Below are 8,656 nucleotides of genomic sequence, written 5' to 3' on the forward strand. Positions count from 1 at the left end.
TCTGAAGTGCTAATTCTTGAGGTTCAATAATTGCAAAGAAGGACAAAAGCCCAAATTGACTCCGCTATTCTGAGCTGAATAGTAAAACTAGCAGCTTAGAACATGAGTCCTATTTACCTACCTCAAACAAGTGACCAGTGTGAGATGGAGCATAAGATGCACTCACACCAAAAAAAAAAAAAAAAAAAAAAAAAAAAAAGTGTGAGATGGAGCATAAAATGCACTCACACCGAAAAAAAAAAAAAAAAAAAAAAAAAAAAAAAGGTGAGATGGAGCATAAAATGCACTCACCCTTAGAAATAAGTAATTGTGGTGACAACCGAGGTTCAAAGGGGCACTCTAAAGTTGAACTCTCATAGAGATTTAGTTATAGATGTGAAACTTAGTGAAATTTGATTATTAACCTTGACAATTAAGGAGCTGATTTATATATGAATTAGGAGTGAAGGCTAGACTATGATGAAATTCATATTCTCCTTTCCTCGGATCTGATACATATCTTAAATGGTAATTTACAAGAATAAGAGTTGAGCACTTACAAAAGTTCCCCGACTACTCAATGCATTTCTATCTTAAAAAGTTCACCAGGTAAATGGTGAGAACAGAAGGGGGGAATGTTAAGTTTATGGCTGATGTCTTTGCTTGAGGACAAGCAAAAGCTTAAGTGTGGGGGTATTTGATGAACTTACAATTTATCTATAATTTTTGAGGACTTTAGCATGGATTTTTATGCTGGTTTTATTAATTTTTGCCTTAATTTAGCTTAATGCTAAGAATAAGTTCAGGGATAATCAATCCAAGAAAAGGAAGGAAAAAGGCAAGAAAAGAAGGTTCAAAAAGACCAATTTCAGTCCAGCCCGGTCATGGAAGCAAGAGAGAGCACTTCGGCCCAAAAAGAGCAAGTGAATTCCTTGAGAAAACCCAAGAAAATAAAGCCTAGCTATGAGGAGAATTCGGCCCAGCAAGGAAGGCCCATTTTTAGCCCAAATAACAGCCTAGAGTGTAGCCCACATGAGCTCAAAAGCAAGCTAAGTTGTAGCCCAAATAGCAGCCCAAAGGGAGCTAGGGGCGGCAACTTCTAGGAGTTTCTTGAAGAGAAGGAGGGAGCACTCTAGAAGGTTCATGAGGGGTGTAATACACCCCATTCTAGAGGCTTCAAGAAGGGGCAAGAGCCCCCTTGAAAAACTATATAAGGAGGCCTCTAGGAGGGGAGAAAGTGGTTCAATTGCTTGAGAGGAAAGCTCTCCCACTCTTAGAGGTTCGGCCACCTTGAGAGAAGAGAAGAGAAGAAGGCTAGGCGCAAGGAAGAAGAAGAAGAAGGGCTGAAGGAAGTTCAAGACAAGCAAGCTAGAAGAAGAAGGTGATTTCGAATTGAGAGTTTGTGATTCAAAGATCTTCTGTAATAAATCATTTGTAGTTTCATTCTCTTTTGATTTGAATTCAGTTTCTTAGTTATATGTTCTTTCTTCTTTCTCCTTGTTTCCATTCTTCCTTGATGTATTTCAGCTTGTAAAATTTCAGTTCAGCAATCTAATTCTTTTTGATTCATTCAAATGGTCATGCATTGTATTTGAAGTTTCTTGAATAAGGGTGTGATTGCAGATTAATTCGGCCAACTAACCTTCAAAACTCAGATCTGAATTCTCAGATCTGAGATTGCAAGATCTGAATTGCTTGAAAGAGAATTCAGATCTGCAATTTTCAGATTGGGCGAATTAATCTACAGCTTGGAATTCCTAGAGTGCTTGAGAGAGACTCTAGGAATTCAGATCTACTATTCAAGAACTGAATTGAGTGCAAGGTTAGAGATAACTTGCACAATTCAGTTGGTGATCAATTCAGATTTGAATTGATGCCTTAGAAGTGTTTGAAGAAATGCATGCATGGGGATTAGATTCTTGCTAGAGATAGAAGAACCGTCACTCATGCATAGGATGAACATGCACTTGAGAGAGGCTGTTCATGACCTTGGGGTTTCACCAAACCAAGGCTCAATCATGATTCATTCGAATGATCCAAATTGATAGATTGCTGAATTCTGAGATTGACATTTACTGCTTACTCTTCTAACCTGAATTGAAGGCAATTGGACCAATGATTTAGATAGATTTTAATTTAGGATTTCTTAGCTTTCATTAGAGTTTTGATTTATTTGTTGATCAGATAAGAAATGTTCAATTTAGTATTGGTAATTGTTTCCTAAATCCTCGTGGGAACGATACTTCACTCACTACTTTATTACTTGAACGGCTAGTGCACTTGCTAGTGTCACAATGAGCCACACATCAATCTCAGCCATAGGATTTCAGCCACTTCGTTGGCCATTGACCTGTATTCTGCTTCAGCACTAGATCGGGAGACAACACTTTGTTTCTTACTTCTCTAAGAGACAAGATTACCTCCCACAAGAGCACAATATCCTCAGGTATACCTTCTATCATCAACACTCCCAGCCAAATCGGCATCCGTATAGACCTCCACCTTCATGTGGTTATTGTTCTTGAACAGTATACCCCTACCCGGGCATCTCTTCAAGTATGCTAATATCCTTTCTGCCGCAAGAAAATGTGTAGTTCTAGGAGAATGCATGTACTTGCTGACAACACTAACATCATAAGTAATATCTGGCCGAGTGAGGTAGAGATATAGGAGCTTTCTTACCAATCGCTGGAACATAGCCTTGTCTTCAAGAGGCTCCCCACTCTCTACACTAATCCTGTGGTTCTGTTCAATGGGTGTATCCGTAGGCTTGACACCTAACTTTCCAGTTTCTGCCAGCAAATCTAGGACATATTTCCTCTAAGAGATAAAGATCCCCTGTTTGGATCTATCAACCTCAATACCCAAAAAATACCGAAGTACACCAAGGTCTTTCACCTCAAATTCTTGATGAAGGAGCTATTTAAGGGACTCAACCTCATGGCTATCATTCCCTGTCACCACAATATCATCAACATATACTGCAAGTAGTGTCAAGGAGGACTCTACCCTCTTGATGAATAGAGTATGATCTAACTGGGCCCGTACATAACCGAACTTCACAAGGGCTAGTCTGAATCTATCGAACCAAGCCCTATGTGACTGTTTCAAACCATACAAAGCCTTGTTGAGCTGGCAAACCTTCTTACCTGTTTCTACATCATAGAATCTAGGAGGCAAACGCATGTAAACCTCTTCCAACAGGTCTCCATTCAGAAAAGCATTTTTCACGTCCATTTGGTATAATGGCCAAGTGTGACTTGTTGCAAGGGATAATAGGACTCGAATGGTGGTCATCTTGGCTACCAGGGCAAAGGTATCCAAGTAATCTATACCATAAGTCTGGGTGAATCCTTTTGCAATTAACCGAGCTTTATACCTCTCAATGGATCCATCTGCATTGTGCTTCATGGTAAATACCCATCTGCAGCCCACTGGCTTCTTTCATTTTGGCAGATCAACTAGCTCCCAAGTGTTATTTTTCAACAGGGCATCCATCTCAACCTGCATTGCATCTTTCCATTCCGGGACGGATAAGGCTTCTTGCACTGTTCTTGGAATATGGACATTGGCAACGGAACTAAGGTAGGACCTGTAGGTAGGAGATATGCGATCATAGGATAAAAACTAGGAAATACAATGGGTTGTAGATGTGGTACAATGTTGTTTCCCTTTATGGATGGCAATCGGAAGGTCAAGGTCATTTGCAGGAGGTGAAATAACAACAATAGAGGAGGTCTCTATGGGTCTTGGGACTGTAATACCTGGACTTAGAGCTGCAAATGAGATTGGAGCTGGCCTGGACTGCTGATGACCGGGATCAACCTGCCTGCATCGCCTGTGATAGACCCTCAACTCCTGATCCCTCTGACCACCCTCACCATTGCAGCTCTCATCGCCCAATGGAATAGGTAAAGGAACTGCCCCACTCTCACTACTCTCCCCCTGAAGAAAAGGACTCAAACCCCCACTCTCATTGCTCTCCCCCTAAAGAAAAGGATTCAAACCCCCACTCTCACAACTCTCCCCCTGAGGAGAAACCCAAGGATAATAGGGTGTTTCCTCAAAGAAAGTGACATCCATGGAGACAAACTTCCTCCCTGAGACAGGATCATAACAGCAATAACTCTTTTGAGTTTGTGCATAACCAAGGAAAATGCATTTGGAGGCCTTGGGTTTGAACTTGGAGTGATGGGGTCCGAGAAGTTGAACAAAGCATGTACAACCGAACGTTTTAAGGGGAATAGAAAACAACTCCTCACTTGGGTATAGAAGAGAAAAAGGAGATCTCATATCAAGGACCCGGGAAGGAACCCGATTAATAAGATATACCGCCGTGAGGATAGCATCACCCAAGAAGCGAATAGGGACATTGGAGGTAAACATAAGACTTCTAGCCACCTCCAAGATGTGCCTATTCTTCCTTTCTACAACTCCATTCTGCTAAGGTGTATGAGGGCAAGAACTCTGGTGTATAACCCCATGATTAAGAAGGTAAGATGCCAATGGTTTAGCAAAGTATTCATTTGCATTATCAGATCTAAGAACTTTGATCTTGGCATCAAATTGGGTTAGGATAATTTGGTGAAAGTTTTGGATCAGGACAGGAACCTCATCTCGTGAACGCATGAGATAAACCCACGAAAAACATGTATGGTCATCAACAAATAATGAGAAATATCTGTACCCACCCATGGAAGGGATGTGATAGGGCCCCCAAACATCAGTATGCACAATATCAAAAGAATTATTACTCATTTTATTACTCAATAAATAAGGTTTTCTACAATGTTTAGCAAACTCACAACTTTCACACTGCAACTGAGACAACTTAATAGACTCAAATAAAGCAGGAAACAAACTCTTAAGAGACCGAAAGGACAAATGACACAATCGGTTATGCCAAAGCATAACCGAACTCACACTCTGAGAAACAAAAGACATCTTCTCAACTGACTCTTCCTGATGAGACATCTCCCCGAGCAGATAGATCCCATTCGTCTCACGGCCAGTCCCAATCACATTCTTCGTCTCCAAGTCCTAAAAAACACATCAGTCAGGGAAGAAGGTTACTGAGCAGTTCATATGCTTGGTAATACTACTGATTGAAAGAAGATTAGTATCAAGCTTGGGAACGTGCAAAACAGATGACAGGGAGATAGTATCTGATAACTTAATGTTACCTTTCCCAGAAATAGGGACCAGGGAGCCATCAGCAATAGATACTTTATCCCTACCCGAAGAAAAATGGTAAGTGGTAAACAGTGAATGCAAGCTAGTCATGTGGTCGGATGCACCTGAATCTATTACCCAACAAGATTCAGTAGTACCTGGAACTGAGGCATGGTAGGCTGAAGGTCGAGTACCTGAATATGCGAAGTCTGATGTGGCAGGAGCTGATGGTGACTGCGGTGGAACTACCAACTTCCTTTTCTAACTGTATTAGGGCAGCCCGAACTATAGCTAAGGTCTCTAAAGGTGTTCCTCTTGTGCCAGATGAGGATGTTGAATCAATGTTCATGGCCACATGAGCATTGCCCTTCTTGCTTCTCAACTTTGCCGGAACCAAGTGGAGATGCAGTTTCTAACATGTTTCTTTTGTATGTTTGGGTTTGTTACAATGTTCACATACCACATCCTTTTTGTCTTCCTTCCTCCTGTCCTTCTCTGAATCACCCCCTGATTTGGGTTTGATAGCTACAAAGGCCAGTGTGAGAGGCTGAGGTTGCATCATAACTTTCCTTCTGGTCTCTTCACTATGTACTAAGGAGTATGCCTGAGAGAGAGTCACACTTTCTATTCAAAATCTATTGCCGCACAATATCATACTCTGAATTTAGGCCCGCCAGAAACTCAAACACCCGATTTGTCTCAACCTACTTTCTATATATCTGTGCATCTTTGAGACTCTCCCACTCAAGAGTCTCTAAATGATCAATCTCATGCCACAGAGACTGCAAAGTAGACAGTATACTGAAATCGGTTCCTCTCCTTGTTTAAGGTTTTTCATTTCACATTTCAATTCATGTGCTCTTGCAACATTAATGGGTTGGGAATAAGTTTCTTTCATAACATCCCATATCTCCCTAGCTGTCTTTGCCCACAAGTAATTTCGGCTAATATGAGGTTGCATAGAATTACACAACCATGTCATAACCAAGTAGTTTTCTTGGATCCACTTGGTATACGTAGGGTCTCCCTTGGGGGGTTCTTTCACATCTCCCAAGAGGTAACCTAATTTACCTCTTCCCCCAATAGCCATCACGACTGATTGGGCCCATTCCAAATAGTTTGATCAATCAAACTTTACGGTTGTAATTTGACCACCTATATCAAAAACACTACCATATCTGTTGTTCCCAAAACTACCTTCTGCCAGATTTTTAAACTTCATCTCGGTCAAGTCTCAAAAACAACACTTGGACTACCAATCACAATCAAAACAGTGTAGGACCTATCTGTATTCACAGTGTATGTGCACAAAACAGGTAGAAATCTGATCTAAAACCAACTAGCAAAAACAACAGCAGCTGTCCGTACAGCTTTCACCCCTTAAGAGAGTTCGAAAACCCCAAAAGGATATGAAAAATCAGCTTAGAAGCAGGTCTGATATGCTTGGCTGAATTAGGGTTTTAATCAGTCCTTAAAGAAAACATTTCAGTTGGACATTCCAACCAGTACTGTAGAGATAGACTTGCAATAGGGTTAATATGAAACCCTAAAAGCTGATCAATGCTAACAAAACTTGAGGACAGGTCTAGGTAAATCGCAAGGTTCAATCTAACATTAGGGCTTACCGCAAGATCACTTTCAAAGCCTAGAGTAGGAGAAAAGAACCCTAAGGAAGTTCGGCCCAACAGTAGGGTTTGCTGTAAAACCCTAGAGAATAGAAGGGAGAAAACCCTTGGATGGTTCAGCTGCCCTTTCCAGATAGGTCCAACCTATCCTCTCTGATAGTACTTCTCTTAGAAAATAGATAACTTACAAGAAAAAAACTGCCTGTTGCCTTCTAAGGTTACCCGAACCCTAGTCTTCTCTGATTCTTCCTGATCACCAACACTCTGCAACCGTGACACGTCTTCAACAGCTGCTAAACCCTTTGGCGATCTCTAAGAATCAGTCAACGAACTCCACTTTCTCAGCTTCCAGCCTTAGGGGATTCTCATGTGGTTGGCTGGACTAGACTCACATGAGAAACCCTAAACTTGCTCTGATACCAAGTAGAAGTTCGAGACTGCTATCAGTCTTGAACCCTAATAGATTTCAGGTTCGAAAAAGGAGAAAAAGGTATAGAGGAGAGAGGAGAAAGAGTAGAGAGATAGCAGTTGAACACAAGAATTGAAATGAATGACAGAATCTGAATGTTCCGTCGCCGCCACTTCTATTTAGTATTTATAGGTTATGCTAATTACATGAAAGGACAAATCTGTCCTTGGTATTTACATAACACATAAAACAATATAAAACTGAAATATAAATAACAACTAGAATAACAGATTGACCATCAGCTAACCCTAAGATGACTAAGGCACATTCTATCCTACGGATAAAGTGAGACCACAGTTGTGGGGACCACATCAGTGTTCTCTACACTAACCAAACGGAAATGTTCGGCTTGACTGCAACAAGAGAACCGAATGTGTACTTTTTGTAACATCAGTGGGGAGACAACCCTCCACCTGTATGCAACTTTGCAAGAGCAATTTGGTGTGAAGCCCAAATTGGGCTGAATCCGACCACAATATCGGAAAATCAACCCCACACCATCATCCCCGAATGGATTACAAGCTTAAAATCAATACTAGGTGAGCAGCAAGCACTCTTGTACCTTAGCAAGTTTAGTATTATCAGCTACTTTCATATGGAAAACAAGAAATAAAAGCATATTCAAAAACAGACAGCCAGATCCATATCATGTCATACAGTCTACATCTCACTTCCCTCACACATATCATCCAGCCCATGCAAAGCTGCCACACTACCTCATCACCATCACCACAGTCCATGCCAACCCTGCATGTTGACGACTCCTTTGATCCTAATACAGGCTATGCAGGACGAGGGTTCATCATCCAACATGCGCAGCGCCAACAATCAGCAATTATGTTGTCGAAACCAGAGCTCTCCTAGGAGGACTACGAGCAACACAATCACATGGTATCAGCCATCTTTTGGTATTCTCAGACAGCGCAGCCTTAATGGAGTTTGCTACTACAGATAAGCCAATCCAATGGTCTAATCATCCCCATAGAAGTCATTTGCAAAGACTAATCTCATCTTTTGACGTTATTAATTTTGTACGTATAAGTAGGAACAACAATCAAGCGGTTCATCTTTTTGCTTACATCTCATGTAAGGGCCGCATATCATTGCACTAAGATTAAGCTAATTAACTCCCCTCATGTAAGACTTCTTTAACTAATACAAGGCTGCTTTCTTTGCATTAAACAATGAGCAAATTTGCATCTAATATTTACCAATAAGTCACATAGATCTTAAAGGTCCATTTGGTTCATAGTCAGAATTAGAATCAAAATTGAAATGTTTTATTCTTTTTGCCTGTTTGGTCAGATGAGAATCAGATCAATTGAATTGGATTCTTATTCCCTAAAAAAGAGAAAAGAATAACCATTCCTTCAAATGGGGGAATTCCATTCCACAAGAAATGGAGATGAGA

Source organism: Nelumbo lutea, chromosome 1 (genome assembly GCF_056320005.1).
Source record: "Nelumbo lutea isolate HS-2025 chromosome 1, American lotus-T2T, whole genome shotgun sequence".
NCBI lineage: Eukaryota > Viridiplantae > Streptophyta > Magnoliopsida > Proteales > Nelumbonaceae > Nelumbo > Nelumbo lutea.